We start from the raw sequence: 19,997 nt of genomic DNA on the forward strand, positions 1-19,997 counted from the left end.
AAGAAACGACTCTTTTCAGTGAACGAGAGTGAACGTTCTTTTTTCAGTTCATATGACTTCAACCAGTAGGTGTCAGTAATGCGCATTGAAGCTGGTGCCACCTCGCCGTAAAACAAAACGAAAAAGAAAATGAAAAACGAAAACTTCCCGTTCACGAACGAGTCTTGAATTGCATTTCCCGTTGACCAACGAACGGATATGTGTGTGAACGAATCAGTGAGTGATTTGCATTTCCGGTTCATCGCGAGAACGGATCAATGAGAGAACGAATCCTAACTTTCCCGACTTCCTGTTCGCGAACGAGTCAATGGGTGAACTGCCTTCCCGTGCATCAACGGATCAGTCCGTGAACGTGTTACGTCTCCTGCCATGAACTATGTAAGCCAGAATGTAGATTTACGATTTGCCGAGGAAAGAAAGAACCACTCACTGTAACACCACTTCTTTTATGCTTGTTTTCTCCAAGCTAACGGCTAACTTTATTGCAGAAAAGGATTCGCCGTTATGCAACGACGGGGAGATTATGCTTCTCTGAGTAATCTTTATTTTATAACACTTATAGTCGTTTTTAAATAACGTGTATGCGTATATAGGCCTAAATATTGTTATCCAATATATCTACTGCAATTTCACATTAGCTTGCTGGTTTGAAATTTACTTTATTATTATTATTATTGTGTGAAGGCGATGGCCTTCACACATATGTTATTCTACACCATTCTCTATTATTATTATTATTGTGTGAAGGCGATGGCCTTCACACATATGTTATTCTACACCATTCTCTATTATTATTGTGTGAAGGCGATGGCCTTCACACATATGTTATTCTACACCATTCTCTATTATTATTGTGTGAAGGCGATGGCCTTCACACATATGTTATTCTACACCATTCTCTATTATTATTATTGTGTGAAGGCGATGGCCTTCACACATATGTTATTCTACACCATTCTCTATTATTATTATTATTATTATTCTTCTATTTTATTCTCCACACTTTTTTGTCCCGCTTCTTCTTCCACATAGTTCATCCGATTCACTCCGTTCCACTTTTGACGTGTTCCAAATATTCACGAGATGAGCGCTTCCATTTTTCTCGTTCCGAAAATTTTCCGATTTCGCAAAATTCGCGAACTTACGACAAATTTTTCCCCATTCATTCTTAATGGCAGATTCGACATTTCACATTTACATCATTCCACTTTTTTCTACATTGTTCAACCGATTCAACTCATTCCAACTTTCAACTGTTCATCTTTTGCTACCTATTCCACAACTTCCCACTTACCAAAAATTCCAAATTTGAAATTCAACCAAATTCTCCAAAATTTCGTTTTTCCACTCTAACTTTTACGTTTTTCAACCGATTCAACCCATTCCAACTTTCAACTGTTCATCTTTTTCTAACTATTCCACAACTTCCAACTTATGAAAAATTCCAAATTTTCAAATTTGGAATTCAACCAAATTCTCAAAAAATTTGTTTTTCTACTCTAATTTCTACATTTTTTAACCGATTCAACTCATTCCAACTTTCAACTGTTCATGTTTTGCCTACCTATTCCACAACTTCCCACTTACCAAAAATTCCATATTTGAAATTCAACCAAATTCCCCAACATTTTGTTTTTCTTCTCTAATGTCTACATTTTTTAACCGATTCAACTCATTCCAACTTTCAACTGTTCATGTTTTGCCTACCTATTCCACAACTTCACGTTTACCAAAAATTCCAAATTTGAAATTCAACCAAGTTCTCCAAAATTTCGTTTTTCTAATCTAATTTCTACATTGTTCAACCGATTCAACCCATTCCAACTTTCAACTCTTCATCTTTTGCCTACCTATTCCACAACTTCCCGTTTACCAAAAATTCCAAATTTGAAATTCAACCAAATTCTCCAAAATTTCGTTTTTCTAATCTAATTTCTACATTGTTCAACCGATTCAACCCATTCCAACTTTCAACTCTTCATCTTTTGCCTACCTATTCCACAACTTCCCACTTACCAAAAATTCCATATTTGAAATTCAACCAAATTCTCCAACATTTTGTTTTTCTACTCTAATTTCTACATTGTTCAACCGATTCAACCCATTCCAACTTTCAACTCTTCATCTTTTGCCTACCTATTCCACGACTTCCGACTTACCAAAAATTCCAAATTTGGAATTCAACCAAATTCTCAAAAATTTTGTTTTTCTACTCTAATTTCTACATTTTTTAACCGATTCAACTCATTCCAACTTTCAACTGTTCATGTTTTGCCTACCTATTCCACAACTTCCCGTTTACCAAAAATTCCAAATTTGAAATTCAACCAAATTCTCCAAAATTTCGTTTTTCTAATCTAATTTCTACATTGTTCAACCGATTCAACCCATTCCAACTTTCAACTCTTCATCTTTTGCCTACCTATTCCACAACTTCCCACTTACCAAAAATTCCATATTTGAAATTCAACCAAATTCTCCAACATTTTGTTTTTCTACTCTAATTTCTACATTGTTCAACCGATTCAACCCATTCCAACTTTCAACTCTTCATCTTTGGCCTACCTATTCCACAACTTCCGACTTACCAAAAATTCCAAATTTGAAATTCAACCAAAATCTCCAAAATTTCGTTTTTCTACTGTAATTTCTACATTGTTCAACCGATTCAACCCATTCCAACTTTCAACTCTTCATCTTTTGCCTACCTATTCCACAATTTCCCACTTACCAAAAATTAAAAATTTGAAATTCAACCAAATTCTCAAACATTTTGTTTTTCTACTCTAATCTTTACATTGTGCAACCGATTCAATCCATTCCAACTTTCAACTTTTCATCTTTTGCTTACCTATTTCACAACTTCCCACTTACCAAAAATTCCAAATTTGAAATTCAACCAAATTCTGCAAAATTTCGTTTTTCGACTCTAATTTGTACATTTTTCAACCGATTCAACCCATTCCAACTTTCAACTCTTCATCTTTTGCCTACGTATTACACAACTTCCCACTTACCAAAAATTCCAAATTTGAAATTCAACCAAGTTCTCCAAAATTTCGTTTTTCTACTCTAACTTCTACGTTTTTCAACCGATTCAACCCATTCCAACTTTCAACTGTTCATCTTTTGCCTACCTATTCCACACCTTCCCACTTACCAAAATTTCCAAATTTTCAATTTTGAAATTCAACCAAATTCTACAAAATTTGGTTTTTCTACTCTAATTTCTACATTTTTCAACCGATTCAACCCATTCCAACTTTATTCACTTTGGTCACCTCATCCTTACCATATTCACCCCCTTCACCCCCACTTCCACTATGCTTACACAATTCAACCCTTGACCCCCACTTCCAGTGTGGCGGCCATCTTGGATTGACCCTGAAGTGCTCCCAATGACCCTAGAATGAACCGGAAGTGCCCCAAATCGAACCGGAAGTGACCTTAGGTAAACAGGAAGTGACCTTAGGTAAACCGGAAGTGACCCCAAATCAAACCGGAAGTGACCTTTTTAAACCGGAAGTGACCTTATTAAACCGGAAGTGACCCCAAATAAACAGGAAGTGACCTCAGCTAGACCGGAAGTGCCTCTATTCAAACCGGAAGTGACCCAAATAGACCGGAAGTGACCCAAATCAACCCGGAAGTGAACTTATTTCAACATTAACTGCCCTAAATAGCTACATTAGGCGCTAACATTTGCTTTTTTTGTCCGATTGAACCCGTTTCAACATTTTAACCCCAAAAGTGAACCTCCTGAACCTGTTTTTTTACGTTTTGTTTCAAATTTCAAAATATCTTGGCGCAATTGCTTTTTCTTTTAATTCCCATTCATTCTCTATGGGGATTCAACATTTGCTCTCACTTCTACATTTTTTAACCGATTCAACCCGTTCCAACATTCAACTGTTCATCCTTTGCCTGCCTATTCCACAACTTTCCACTTACCAAAAATTCTCTACAATTTCGTTTTTCTACTCTTTTTTCCACATTTTTCAACCGATTCAACCCATTCCAACTTTATTCACTTTGTTTACCTTATGCTTACCATATTCACCTCCTTCACCCACACTTCCAGTGTGGCGGCCATCTTGGATTGACCCGGAAGTGCCCCCAATGAACCCAGAATGTACCGGAAGTGCCCCATATCAAACCGCAAGTGACCTTAGGTAAACAGGAAGTGACCTTAGGTAAACCGGAAGTGACCCCAAATCAAACCGGAAGTGCCTCTACTCAAACCGGAAGTGACCCAAATAGACCGGAAGTGACCCAAATCACCCCGGAAGTGACCTTATTTCAACATTAACTGCCCTAAATAGCTACATTAGTCGCTAACTTTTGCATTTTTTGTCCGATTGAACCCATTTCAACATTTTAACTCCAAAAGTGAACCTCCTGAAGCTATTTATTTTCGTTTTGTTCCAAATTTCAAAATATTTTGGCGCAATTGCTTTTTCTTTTAATTCCCATTCATTCTCTATGGAGATTCAACATTTGCTTTCACGTCTACATTTTTTAACCGATTCAACCCGTTCCAACATTCAACTGTTCATCTTTTCCCTACCTATTCCACAACCTCCCACTTACCACAAATTCCAAACTTCAAATTTGAAATTCAACCAAATTCTCCAAAATTTAGTATTACACTTCTATTTTCCACATTTCTCAAGAAATTCAACTCATTTCAACATCATTCGCCATCATTCCCCAAGAAGTGATTCAAAGTCTTCGCCTTCACACGCAATTTCTCCAGAAATTGCATTTTCTAGTTATTATTATTATTCTTCTATTTTATTCTCCACACTTTTTTGTCCCGCTTCTTCTTCCACATAGTTCATCCGATTCACTCCGTTCCACTTTTGATGTATTCCAAATATTCACGAGATGAGCGCTTCCATTTTTCTCGTTCAGAAAATTTTCCGATTTCGCAAAATTCGCGAATTTACGACAAATTTTTCCCCATTCATTCTCAATGGCAGATTCGACATTTCACATTTACGTCATTCCCCTTTTAAATTCACCTCATTCAGCACATTCAAACCACATTCGGAATGATTCTCGACATTCCCAAAATTCCCAAATTCAAAAATTTCACGTTTTCACGTTAAAAATTCCGACAAAATTTCACGAAATTTCGTTTTTCACCTCTAATTTCTACATTTTTCGACCGATTCAACCCGTTCCAACTTCCAACTGTTCATCTTTTGCCTACCTATTCCACAACTTCCCACTTACAAAAAAATTCCAAATTTTCAAATTTGAAATTCAACCAAATTTTTCGTAATTTCGTTTTTCTACTCTAATTTCTACATTTTTCAACCGATTCAACCCATTCCAACTTTCAACTGTTCATCTTTTGCCTGCCTATTCCACAACTTCTCACCTATCAAAAATTCCAAAATTTCAAATTTGAAATTCAACCAAATTCTCCAAAATTTCGTTTTTCTACTCTAACTTCTACGTTTTTCAACCGATTCAACCCATTCCAACTTTCAACTGTTCATCTTTTGCCTACCTATTCCACACCTTCCCACTTACCAAAATTTCCAAATTTTCAATTTTGAAATTCAACCAAATGCTACAAAATTTGGTTTTTCTACTCTAATTTCTACATTTTTCAACCGATTCAACCCATTCCAACTTTATTCACTTTGGTCACCTCATCCTTACCATATTCACCCCCTTCACCCCCACTTCCACTATGCTTACAAAATTCAACCCTTGACCCCCACTTCCAGTGTGGCGGCCATCTTGGATTGACCCTGAAGTGCTCCCAATGAACCTAGAATGAACCGGAAGTGGCCCAAATCAAACCGGAAGTGACCTTAGGTAAACAGGAAGTGACCTCAGGTAAACCGGAAGTGACCCCAAATCAAACCGGAAGTGACCTTTTTAAACCGGAAGTGACCTTTTTAAACCGGAAGTGACCCCAAATAAACCGGAAGTGACCTCAGCTGGACCGGAAGTGCCTCTAATCAGACCGGAAGTGACCCAAATGGACCGGAAGTGACCCAAATCAACCCGGAAGTGAACTTATTTCAACATTAACTGCCATAAATAGCTACATTAGGCGCTAACTTTTGCATTTTTTGTCCGATTGAACCCGTTTCAACATTTTAACCCCAAAAGTGAACCTCCTGAAGCTGTTTTTTTACGTTTTGTTCCAAATTTCAAAATATTTTGGCGCAATTGCTTTTTCTTTTAATTCCCATTCATTCTCTATGGGGATTCAACATTTGCTCTCACTTCTACATTTTTTAACCGATTCAACCCGTTCCAACATTCAACTGTTCATCCTTTGCCTGCCTATTCCACAACTTTCCACTTACCAAAAATTCCAAAAATCAAATTTGAAATTCAACCATATTCTCAAAAATTTAGTATTACACTTCTATTTTCCACATTTCTCAAGAAATTCAACTCATTTCAACATCATTCGGCATCATTCCCCAAGAAGTGATTCAAAGTCTTCGCCTTCACACGCAATTTCTCCAGAAATTGCATTTTCTAGTTATTATTATTATTCTTCTATTTTATTCTCCACACTTTTTTGTCCCGCTTCTTCTTCCACATAATTCATCCGATTCACTCCGTTCCACTTTTCACGTATTCCAAATATTCACGAGATGAGCGCTTCCATTTTTCTCGTTCCGAAAATTTTCCGATTTCGCAAAATTCGCGAATTTACGACAAATTTTTCCCCATTCATTCTCAATGGCAGATTCTACATTTCACATTTACGTCATTCCCCTTTTAAATTCACCTCATTCAGCACATTCAAACCACATTCGGAATGATTCTCGACATTCCCAAAATTCCCAAATTCAAAAATTTCACATTTTCACGTTAAAAATTCCGACAAAATTTCACGAAATTTCGTTTTTCACCTCTAGTTTCTACATTTTTCAACCGATTCAACCCATTCCAATTTTCAACTGTTCATCTTTTGCCTGCCTATTCCACAACTTCTCACCTACCAAAAATTCCAAAATTTCAAATTTGAAATTCAACCAAATTCTCCAAAATTTCGTTTTTCTACTCTAACTTCTACGTTTTTCAACCGATTCAACCCATTCCAACTTTCAACTGTTCATCTTTTGCCTACCTATTCCACACCTTCCCACTTACCAAAATTTCCAAATTTTCAATTTTGAAATTCAACCAAATTCTACAAAATTTGGTTTTTCTACTCTAATTTCTACATTTTTCAACCGATTCAACCCATTCCAACTTTATTCACTTTGGTCACCTCATCCTTACCATATTCACCCCCTTCACCCCCACTTCCACTATGCTTACACAATTCAACCCTTGACCCCCACTTCCAGTGTGGCGGCCATCTTGGATTAACCCTGAAGTGCTCCCAATGACCCTAGAATGAACCGGAAGTGCCCCAAATCGAACCGGAAGTGACCTTAGGTAAACAGGAAGTGACCTTAGGTAAACCGGAAGTGACCCCAAATCAAACCGGAAGTGACCTTTTTAAACCGGAAGTGACCTTTTTAAACCGGAAGTGACCCCAAATAAACCGGAAGTGACCTCAGCTAGACCGGAAGTGCCTCTAATCAAACCGGAAGTGACCCAAATAGACCGGAAGTGACCCAAATCAACCCGGAAGTGAACTTATTTCAACATTAACTGCCCTAAATAGCTACATTAGGCGCTAACATTTGCTTTTTTTGTCCGATTGAACCCGTTTCAACATTTTAACCCCAAAAGTGAACCTCCTGAAGCTGTTCTTTTACGTTTTGTTCCAAATTTCAAAATATTTTGGCGCAATTGCTTTTTCTTTTAATTCCCATTCATTCTCTATGGGGATTCAACATTTGCTCTCACTTCTACATTTTTTTACCGATTCAACCCGTTCCAACATTCAACTGTTCATCTTTTGCCTGCCTATTCTAGAACTTTCCACTTACCAAAAATTCTCTACAATTTCGTTTTTCTACTCTTCTTTCCACATTTTCCAACCGATTCAACCCATTCCAACTTTATTCACTTTGTTTACCTTATGCTTACCATATTCACCTCCTTCACCCCCACTTCCAGTGTGGCGGCCATCTTGGATTGACCCGGAAGTGCCCCCAATGAACCCAGAATGACCCGGAAGTGCCCCATATCAAACCGGAATTAACCTTAGGTAAACAGGAAGTGACCTCATGTAAACCGGAAGTGACCCCGAATCAAACCGGAAGTGACCTTTTTAAACCGGAAGTGACCTTTTTAAACCGGAAGTGACCCCAAATAAACCGGAAGTGACCTCAGCTAGACCGGAAGTGCCTCTAATCAAACCGGAAGTGACCCAAATAGACCGGAAGTGACCCAAGTCAAACCGGAAGTCACCTTATTTCAACATTACGTGCCCCTAATACCTACATTTGCGCTAACTTTTGCCATTTTTGTCCGATTAAGCCCGTTTCAACATTTTAACCCCAAAAGTGAATTTCCTGAAGCCGGGTTTTTTTTCCGTTTTTTTCCAAATTTCCACGTTTTGGCGCTATGTTTTATTTCCCATTCATTGTCTATGAGGATTCAACATTTGCTCTAATTTTGCAATTTTTGTCCGATACAATCCTTTTCAACATTTGAACCCCAAAAGTGAACCTCCTGAACCCGTATATTTGTATACGTATTCACGTATAGACGTGAACATTACATTTATTCCGGTGTTGCCGCTGCTACGTGACGACGGTAAGTCGCAACACAACGCCCTAAGAATTCAAATGGCCAAATGTTCTCAATAATGGTCTAATCTACTATAAACTATTATGTTTACGTCCATATGTTTGTCTGCCTGTGAGTGTAGGAAACCTTGCCTCAAACGGTCCTCGCGTCTTCATGCTATTGTTAGCACGCTCAAGTACAACCGGCAAGACGCATTCAAGTTTGCTCGAAGAATCAAAAACCCGCTTCATTGTATTCATCTCTGAATACAGACAGCAAACAAGAAACGTATCCACAATGTACCCAATCGAAGTGCATGTGCGTCTATCGTTAAGGGTAGATAACTGATAACAGCCCAAGATTATTATTACAAAAGTCGTGTCCAAAACAACCACAGACAACACTGCCTCGCCACATTGCAAAATTATCACAGAATTGTCCAAACTCTACTTTTGATGTTCAACCAGCAGCACATCGTCATTTTTGTGACTAGATACGTGGCTCAAAACACGGTAATTTAATAAGCTTACCCCAGGGACTTGAAATTTTGATTTTCCCATTGCCTTAAATGCCTCACGAGCGCATGTACGCTTTACGACGCGAACATTACATTCATTCCGGTGTTGCCTTTGCTGCGCGACAACGGTAAGGTGGCGACACGACGCCGTCTTAAGAATTCAAATGGATAAATGTTCTCCAATATGGTCTAATCTACTTTAAACTATCATGTTTAAGTCCATTTGGTGTTTGTCCGCGCGTGTTGGCAACTTAGCTTCAAACGGTCTGTGCGTCTTCTTGCTATTGTTAGCACGCTAGCATCTGCGTTTGTTACAGTTAGCTTGTTAGCGCGCGCGTAAACAACATTCGTATATTCTTCAACCGTTGAGCGTTATAGTCCTTGCGTCCTAAGACGCTCTAACGTGAGGGGTGATTAGACTCAGCAAAATAAGGACGATTGGTGTCATGTTTGTACATTGTAAATAAGATTGGTTCAATGTCCATTTGTTGTTTAGGTTGCCTTGTGTTTGGTTTATAAAGTCATCATACGCCCCCCATTTAAATTTCTTTACGGCAAAAATGTATGGCGTCTTTCTCCCTGAAGTTATTCAATAACAACGGGGAACTCAAGATTTGTTGAGTTACTTCTGACAACCTGGTGTTTTTATTAGTGTCAAAGTAATTTCTGTTTAGAAAATGAGGCATTTGAGGCGTGCTAACTCAGTCATGTATTCACATTTATTGAAAATGTTCAGTGGCTCTATACTTATTCATATACATATAAATACACACATAGTTTTTGGGTCATAACAAAATATTTGTTTTTACATGCACGTTTTTGGTTGAATGATTTTTTTTTGAAAATATGAGACTCAGGCGATTCGGAAGTCTGTCTCATGTTCGATAAATTTACTTTTGTATGCCTCATTAAGGCATTGCTATCTGTATGATTGGTCTGTATGTGTGCAGTGAGGTTCTCACCGTGAGAACCCTGAAGGCGATGATGAACGATGATGAATCGTGATAGAGTAGTTTAATAATGTATTTGAATTGCACCAATTTTCATGAAAATTGGCTGATCATGATAGGAGCATCCCTGGTTCTGACCATTTTGCGGATGTGGTAAAAGTGTGTTGTGGGTTCTGTGGAAGTTTGAACATTTTCTCCAAACAAGAAAATTCACGTTTTTATGCTGTATTGTATCTTTTTGTTTGGGAGCGATTGTGTGCAAGAAGTATTAAAAAATTCCAATCCCAAATATTTTTTGTAATTAAAAATGATAAATAATGCATTTTAAAACATTTTTTACATTTGATGCAAATTTATGTTGAAGTACAGTAACTGATTTCTCTCTCTCTCTTCCTCTCTATCTGCAGCTGAATTGCTTTGATCAAAGGTAAGGTGTGGATTATGATTTAATTTCACGAATGGCATCAGACTTTTTCAGACAGATTTGTAGTTTTTATCGTCAACAAAATACTCCTTCATGCTCTTTATTTTTACTGGATTTTGAAAATACACGACTGAAGAGGATTGCAAAGTAGGTATTGGTGTTACATAGAAAGTACCCTGACAAAATATCACAAAGATTTGAGGTTTTTTTTGTGGGGGATATTTGTCATGTATTACGTTTGTTGTTGTGGTGCTTGACGTACTGTTACTTCCCAGTTTGAACACTAAGTGTCACCCAAGTAACATTAAAAACGGATGCGGTGCTGTCGCTCCGTTGCAGCGTAAACAATAAATGAAAAAAGCAATATAAGAATAATTATTGAAATTACTGCAAGTGTCAAACTTGTTTGTCAACATCATACATCAACCCCTCACATTTTGAAACATTTTACGGCCATTGAATACCTGCCGAGCTATACTGCAATGAAGACGAGGCGGGGAGTGTCTATTTTTCATCGCCACTGCAAGTCCTTTGAAAACAAGTGGCAGCTTGTCCAATTTTCAACGACTTTTATGAGGCAGCTTTTTTTACTTCTGCTATCATTATAAAGCATGTATAGATCCGTTCCCGTTTATTTTCTTTGAGATGCTGATGAAAGCCAAAGCAGCGCTGCAGAAACACTGCGTATCGTGTTTGTAGCTATCGCCACTAATAATGCATCACGTGGTGTAATACATTTGCTGTATTACGACGAAAGGATGTTAATGCATGTTTTATGTGTGTTTATGTTACCATTGGTTGAATATGTGTCATATTCAAATGTAATATTAAGCTAACCCTTTGGGTTTTCTAACAAATTGTGACCTTCAGTCGTGTTGTGTGTGAATAGTGACTATTCCTCTAATTTTTTGTATCATTGGTTTGTTTGGTGACATCAGCATCCTTAGTTGTGACCACTGTGTGGATGTGTTTGAAGTGAAGAATATTCAAATTTGTATGTTCTGTTCTTGCTTAATTTTGATTAAGGAGATTGTGTGCTAAAAAATATTTAGAATATCAAAATATTTGTATATTTTAAATAGTCCTGCAACATTTTGTATGATTTTTGTACGCAGATGTATGTTCAAGTACAATAACTGATTCTCTTTTTGTCTCTGTTTGCAGAGTTCATTCGCTTTGACCAAAGGTGAAGTGCGGATTGTATCCAGCCAGGTAACCATGCTTCCACCCATTAGGCCATAAATAAATGCTATTGTTAGGAATATAACTACAATCTTTAAGCATTTACTGCTGTGCATTTTATCATTCATTTTATGTGGCCACATAATTAACATGATTTTCTATACAGAATTGCTCGTCGAATTTCACATTTTATTATAAATTGTCATGGCAATTTAATTTTAGTCAATTTCTCATATACGGCGGGTCAGTGGTCACAGTACAAATAAGACTGCAGTGCTACAATTTTTTAAAGCTGACCTGAATTATAAGAGTGGTAGGAAGATGGTACCGTTGTAACAACTATTTGAATTATGTGGTTGACTTGAATTAATGCTTTTATGCTTTTTGTACCCCTTCTCTCCAGGCTGTCGACTGAGTCCCACCCCAACCCTCTTTATCGCTGCTCCACCTTGTGTCTCTGACTTCTTTCAATTACTGTCCCTCTCGTGGTGTTGATAAGACGATTTGTGGTGTGGATAAGACAAAACCCCTTTTTGGGCTGTTCATGAAAAAACCCTTTTTGGGCTGTGCATTGAAAGATATCCCCTTGCATCGGGGCCTGACTCTTGAGACTTCTTTATTACCTGTTGTGCGGAATCCAGTTGAGAAAAGTACAACACACGAGCCATGCCACGCAAAAGCAAGAAGGCGCAAGCTCTCAAAGTAAGCTGGCAAAAGCGTAAAAACAACACAGACTCTGGAAGTGCAGGTAAACCAACAGCCGCCAAAGAATTGATGGCCATTGAACCTGAAAACTCTATGGAGGTAATGATGTCTACATCTCATGATCCTGTAACATGTGTTTTGGCATCCTACAGTCAAGATCATCCAAAGTATACTGATTCCAGAAACAGTCAGTGTGCTGCAAACTCTGTTACATTTCTAGCTTTCCTGCAGGAGACAGACAATGTGACCAGTGCTCACCTGGACCTTGTGCTCGATCGAGGCAATGAGCTCTATGTGGCTACTGTGGCTATGCTGAAAGCAGAAGGACGGTACGAACATCATCATTTGGCAACCGATGAAATTCCATCCATTGTGCGTGGCTTTCACAAACAACATGTGTTAATAAAGTACCAGTCAATGTATGGTCTTTTCAATTCCTCTATTGCTGATGTGGCATTTATGATGCTCCGTGACGGACTTCAGTGCCTGGTGTCAGAGGTAAATTGTGCTCTTTTGGTTATGAATTCATTGTTTATTGCAGTTTTCCAAAACCAAGGAAGATATGGCTATTTTGATCCACACGCCAGAGAACGTGATGGGCTCCCTCTGCCCGCCGGTGCACCACATGGTACAGCTGTCATGATGCTTTTTACACGTTTGAACGATCTGATAGATAAGCTCATACAGGTTTTCACTCTGGCTGGGGCCGCTCCCACTACTCAATATGAATTGATGCCGGTAAGTTTTCAACCTATTGACAATCCAAGTGACCGTGAAATGGCGACTGATGGAGAATCGTCTCTTATGAGAACACACAATGATGATGCTATGTTAAGCCAGTCTGCTGCTGAGATGACACAGCGTGTGGTGACGGGTGAGTCCAGACCATGTGCTAGCAAACACTACGAGTCCATTGAGGAGGCGCATGACAACAGTAAGGTGGAATGTACACAACAAAAACAAACACGAGATGTGTTGAAAATTGCGAAATCCAAAAGGAAAACATTTGAAAGACGAACTCAAGCCCATAAGATAATTGATAAAGCTATGGCGAGAGTCACAAAACAAGAAACAAGGCGAATAAACACAAACCTGAAAAAGAAGGAAAGTTACAGCCAAACTCCAGAGATTAGACAACGTAAAAAGTCCTACATAGTGACTCGCTACCAGCAAGACCCTAATTTCCGTGTGAAACAAAAGTCGTTTGCAGTCGACCGCTATTGCAAACATGACACAATTAAGATGAAACAGCGTTCTTATAGCAAACAGAAATATAGTCATGACGATGAATATCGAGCAAAAAAGTGTTATTCTATTAAACAGAAATATAGTTATAATGTTGAGTATCGGACCAGAAAATGCTCATATATCAATCAGAGATATGGTCATGACGATCAATTTCGGAACAAACAACGTTCCTATATCAAGCAGAGATATGGTCATGACGATCAATTTCGGAACAAACAACGTTCCTATATCAAGCAGAGATATAGTCATGACGATCAATTTCGGAACAAACAACGTTCCTATATCAAGCAGAAATATGGTCATGACGATCAATTTCGGAACAAACAACGTTCCTATATCAAGCAGAGATATAGTCATGACGATACATTTCGGAACAAACAACGTTCCTACATCAAGCAAAGATATGGTCATGACGATGAATTTAGGCGTAAACAACGATCTTATATCAAAGAACGTTACGCACTTGATCCTGTATTCAGATCCAAGCAGAAAGAAAACACGAGTTTGGTCTGGAAAGCCAAACATGATTCATCAATGAAGGCAAATGCAAATCGCACTGCATTGAAACTGCTACAAAAATACAGAGTCATCAACAGATTATGTAAAGAGAGAAACGACTGCGCAATCATGAAAGCTGTTGCGCTATTCCAAGTTCAGGTAAAAAATGGACCGACTTTTGTTTGCACAGTTTGCCACAGAGCATTATTTCCCAATCAAGTACGCCAGCTGATCCAATATAAGAAAAACAAGGACGTTGTTGCAAGTTGCCTTACACGAAGGTTTGTTCATGATTGTGATCGTGAATGTAACACATGCTGCAAAGTACCGGATGAGAGAAAAATGGAGTGGATATGTCACACCTGCCATGCACATCTCAAAGATGGTAAAATGCCAGCACTTGCTGTAAATAACAATCTCCAACTTGCAGACATTCCCACTGAACTGTGTGATCTGAATATTCTGGAAAGACATCTTGTTTCAAAATGCATTTCATTTGCCAAAATTGTCCCTCTGCCAAAGGGTCAACAACGAGCCATTCGTGGGAATGTTGTGTGTGTACCATCTGAAGTGGAAGAAACGGTCAATGTCTTGCCCAGACTAAGAAGTAGGTCTCAGGTGTTGCGAGTGAAACTGAAGAGACGACTCTGTTACAAAGGGCATCAGATATTTCAAACTGTCACTTGGTCCAAGCTAATGAGTGCCCTGATAAAACTGAAACAAATTCATCCGCAGTACAGAAACATAACCATTCGCGACGATGCTGACCTTTGTGACCCGACGCTCGCTGATGACGAGAGCAGCTCTGATGGAGACGAAATGAACGAAAGTGACTACAATGAGGAAGACCTCGAGGCAATCCACACATTTGAGAGGGATGCTCTTTGTGAATTGAACAGTGACTCACAGAATGATCCTTGTGGTAATGTGCAAAACCAACAGAGTGCTGACAATGTGGAAGAAGGTGATGCACCAAACGGTGGGGTTATCCTGGAGTCATGTCTCCAACCAAATGATGTGTCAGAGGAAATTATGAGTTTTACTCAAGGCATTTACTGTGTGGCTCCTGCAGAAAGAAATAACCCTGTAAGCTTTTTCAGGACACCGAAACTTGAGGCCATGGCATTTCCAGTGCAGTTTCCAACTGGAAAAAACACCCTTGATGAAGGGAGACAAGTAAAACTCACACCAAGCAAATATTTCAAAACACGTCTGTGTTGTGTGGATGAACGTTTTGCTCGTGATACAAACTACTTGTTCTTTGCTCAGTTTGTGACTGAAATTTACCAGGCAACATCAAGCATGAGAATCCAGCTACGCAAAGGTAAACCTTTTACCAGGGATGGTCGAAGGATAAACAATGCTATGCTGCAGGACAAACGTGAAGTTGAAAAACTGGTGCGCAGCAAAGATGCCGTCCGTTTTATGACTCCCCTGAGAGGGACGCCAGCCTATTGGGAAAGAACCACCAAAGATCTCTTTGCAATGATCCGACAGCTGGGTACACCCACATTTTTCTGCACATTTTCTGCTGCCGAAATGCGTTGGGAAGAGGTCATCACTGCCATTAAAGCGCAACAAGGTGAGGTGGTGAATTTTGCTGAACTTGACTGGGCTACCAAGTGTGAGATTCTGCGCAGCAATCCAGTGACGACAATGCGCATGTTTGACAAACGTGTGGAAGCTCTGTTCAGAGATTTGATCCTCTCTCCGGCACAACCGATTGGTGAAGTCGTTGACTACTTCTACAGGTTAGAGTTTCAGCACAGAGGAAGTCCTCACATTCATTGTCTCATATGGGTTAAAGGTGCCCCTGTATTTGAGGAAGCCTCAGAAGGAGCCATCTGTGAATTTGTGTCTCGCTACATCTCGGCTCAGCTGCCGGACCCAGAAAAGGAACCCGAATTGTATAAAAAAGTCACAGAAGTTCAGATGCACAGCAAAAGTCACTCCAAAACGTGTGTCAAACACCAAGGTGCAAACTGCAGATTTGGTTTTCCCAAACAACCGTGCGAAACCACAATGATCATCACACCTGTAGCCTGTGAAAATCAAGATCAACAGAAGGAGAAGCAGGTGGTGGCAAATGACAAGCTTGTTCGTGTGCAGCGTTTGCTGAATGAACCTGAAACCTCATCCCTGACTTTGCCACAGCTTTTGGCTAAATGCAAGCTCACTGATGCTGAGTACATGGAATGTTTGTACATGACCGCCTCAAAGAGTTCGGTTGTGCTCAAGCGAGATCCAAAAGACTGCTGGGTGAACAACTACAACCGCCATTTGCTTCTTGCCTGGGATGGCAACTTGGACATCCAGTACATTCTGAATGCCTATTCGTGCATCGCATACATCTGCAGCTACATCAGCAAAGCTGAACACGGTCTGAGTCAATACTTGAAATCTGTTATTGAAAACTCACGCAATGATAATGTCAATGAGAGTGATGAAATGAAACAAATCATGCAAGCGTACTCAAAAAAAAGAGAAGTGAGTGCTCAGGAGTGTGTCGCACGTGCGTGCGGCTTGCATATGAAACAGTCCTCCCGCAGTATGATATTTGTACAAACGAGTGACAATGCGCTGAAAATGAGTTATCCTCTCTCTCTCCTTGAGGGCAAAACGCAGGAGTCTCATGAAGTGTGGATGACTGGCCTGCCAGACAAATATAAATGCAGACCCCAAACGAAGGACTTTGAAGTGATGTGCTTGGCTGATTTTGCATCAACATGCAGAATTGTTTATGGCAAACAGGTAAAAGGCAAAAATGTTTTGCGTCTGCTGAATGACATGGGGTTTGTCCAGAAAAGAAAAGAAAAACCTGCAGTCATCAAATATTGCAAATTCTCAGAACAAAAGAATCCAGAGGAATATTATTGCTCCTTGCTCAAGCTGTACCTGCCTCATCGTGCTAATTGCCAGTTAAAATCTGAACGCTGTCCCTCATATCAATTGTTTCATGATCATGCCTGTGTACAGTTACCATATAGTGACTCTGTGGAGCGTGTGTGCGAAATTGTCAAAAGGAACAGAGAAAGGTATGAGAAACACAGTAAAGACATTGACGATGCCATCCAAGAGGTGGAGGAGAGTGGGCTTGTCATAAACGAATGGTGCCACCTGGCTCCTGAGAGTGAGTTGCAAAGACTCGAATGCATTGAGGAAATCAACGCAAGAGATGAACCAAATGACAACGCAGAGGAAAATGTCCCGGACTATAACGTAAGGTCAGAAACAACAGAAATTTCCATTGTGACAGAGGCTGCTGCCATCGATCCCACAGTGTTACGTGACATGTATCGGAACCTGAACCAAAAGCAAGCGGCTGTCTTCTACAAGGTCAGAGATTGGTGCATAAAACGTGTGTGTAACTCAAAGCCAATCGAGCAGTTCTTCTACTACATCAACGGTGGCGCCGGGACCGGCAAATCACATCTGATCAAATGTATCCATGCAGAGGCTACCAAAATACTGAACAGACTACCACGGCTGGCTGAGGAGGCCGACATTTCCAAACAGACGGTTGTTCTCGCAGCCTTCACTGGCACGGCGGCTTTCAACATTTCTGGGACAACTTTGCATTGTCTGCTCAAACTGCCGAGATGTCTCAAACCCCCATACCACGGCCTGGGCAATAAACTGGACGAAGTCAGAGCCGAGCTGTCAATCGCCGAAATACTCATTATCGACGAAATTTCCATGGTGTCCAAAGACCTCTTTGCCTATGTGAATGCCAGGTTGAAACAAATCAAAGGCATCAATTTACCTTTTGGTGGCATGTCTGTTGTTGCTGTTGGAGATTTCTTTCAGCTCCCTCCCGTGAGACAGTCCAAACCTCTATGCGTGTACGATCCCACTCGGCTGGACCACTGGCGTGACAACTTCAAAAAGATCACGCTCACCACCGTCATGAGGCAGAAAGATGATGTTGCCTTTGCTGAACTCCTGAACCGACTCAGGGTCAAAGAAAAGTCTGATGAACTGTCGGAACTGGACAGAGCTCTGCTTGCCACAAGGTACACTTCTCCAGAAATGTGTCCAAGTCATATTCTGCATGTTTTTGCCACCAATAAACAGGTAGATGGCCATAACTCTGCGATGCTGACTCTGCTTCATAAGGACATTGTACAAATTGATGCAGATGACTACAAGAAGGACAAACGAACTGGCAGAATGGCGAGGCAAACTTTCCCTGTGCAAGGCGCTAAGAGCGAGCTCCCGGACTCAATCAAAGTTGCCCTCGGTGCTCGGGTTATGCTCACACGTAATATTGATGTTCAAGCAGGTTTGTGCAACGGGACGTTTGCAAAAATTGTGGAATTGGTCAACTATCCGAACGAAGCCCGTGTCCAGAAACTTGGGTTGGAACTTGATCATGTGAGTAACACAGCGCGTGCCGCTAACCGTGTGTACATTGACAGACAGGAGGAAAAGCTGAAAAAGGCTGGAGTGATGCGTCGACAGTTTCCTATCAAGCTTGCTTTTGCCTGCACGATCCACAAGGTACAAGGCATGACAACATCAGAGGCTGCTGTTTCGCTGAAAGGCGTTTTCGAACATGGTATGGGGTACGTAGCTTTGAGTAGAGTGACTTCGCTCAGTGGTCTGCATATTCTGCATATGGATGAGAGAAGACTTCATGCAAATCCAGAAATCACTGCTGCTCTTGCTGAGATGGCAGAGGATTCTTTGGAGAGCGTAATGCCCCTCCTTAACGTGATGCCGTCGGTAGATCGGGCAAATCACCTGGTTGTCATCCATCATAACACCGAAGGGCTGTCTTGTCATGTGCAGGATATCAGGTGTCACCACGAACTGCATTTTGCTGATGTTTTGTGCTTCACAGAGACACACTTTCAAGGATCTGTGGCTGATGGACGTGCCTGCTTGGAAGGCTTCACAATGTTTCACAGGAACCGAAGAGATTCTTACACAAACTGTCCTGACTTGGCAACAAAACTTGGTGGCGGCGTAGGTATTTGTGTCAAAAGTCACATCGCGGCCCAGGAAAAGAAATACATACAGGGTGTGACCGACATTGAATTTGTTGTGGTGAAACTTGAAGCTCCCCTCAATGTGTTGATTGCTGCCGTTTACCGGCCTCCAGGCAACAGTCTGCGCACATTTCTGCCAAGCCTGGGAAATCTGTTAAGGTATCTTGAAGTAATGGACCATCATCAGATCTTGGTATGTGGAGATTTTAATGAAGATATGCTATCTGCCTCATTCAAGCCCATTCTTGATTTGTTTCGCTCAACAGGTTACACACAACTCATAACCACTGCTACCACTGACAAAAACACATTGCTTGACCTAATTTTTGTCTCTCGACCTCAGTGTGCTCTTCATTCAGGTGTCTTGCAAACGTACTACAGCTATCACAATCCTGTTTTCTGTGTTTTGACCACTGAAAGGTAAGCCACAGCTAAATCATGTCGTTCAGCATTTGCAAAAAGGATGGAAATCAAAACGTGAACGTCGTCGTAAGTGTATAATATTAGTGGTGGGATGTGGTGGGTGATTTGTTGCCTTTATGGTAGATGGGATCTGGGACGAAGGTTGCTCAAAATGACAAATGAAAGAAACCATTAGATTCAAAATAAAACATAACTACAGACCTATGTATGACATACTTTATGTTTTCTGCAGATAGTATAAATGTAGCTGACCTCATGTCTATGGTGGAAAGATAGTCCTGTAGGTTGAGATGGATAGTGGTTGGTGGTTGGTGAGGAATCAAGTTGAGTTAAGGGAAGGCAAAGGCTTTTTTAAATTTCAAAAAGCCTTCCCTCAACTCAACTTTTTAATT

General features: G+C 40.1%; 1 long non-coding RNA gene across 10 annotated transcripts; it reads left to right on the forward strand.

Annotated features, from left to right (window-relative positions):
* Positions 1-9,230: 9,230 nt before the first annotated feature.
* Positions 9,231-19,966, forward strand: LOC125979872 (uncharacterized). 10 transcript variants are annotated; one of them, XR_011088036.1, is made up of 6 exons: positions 9,231-9,312; positions 10,542-10,561; positions 11,723-11,770; positions 12,144-14,596; positions 14,714-18,756; positions 19,035-19,966. It is a non-coding gene; the product is annotated as an uncharacterized lncRNA (long non-coding RNA). The 10 variants fall into 10 exon arrangements; XR_011088035.1 differs by having other exon boundaries at positions 14,714-18,204; positions 18,266-19,966; XR_011088033.1 differs by lacking the exon at positions 19,035-19,966 and having other exon boundaries at positions 14,714-17,527; positions 17,646-18,279.
* The last annotated feature ends 31 nt before the right edge of the window (positions 19,967-19,997 follow it).

The sequence above is a fragment of the Syngnathus scovelli genome, chromosome 13 (genome assembly GCF_024217435.2).
Source record: "Syngnathus scovelli strain Florida chromosome 13, RoL_Ssco_1.2, whole genome shotgun sequence".
Classification (NCBI taxonomy): Eukaryota; Metazoa; Chordata; class Actinopteri; order Syngnathiformes; family Syngnathidae; genus Syngnathus; species Syngnathus scovelli.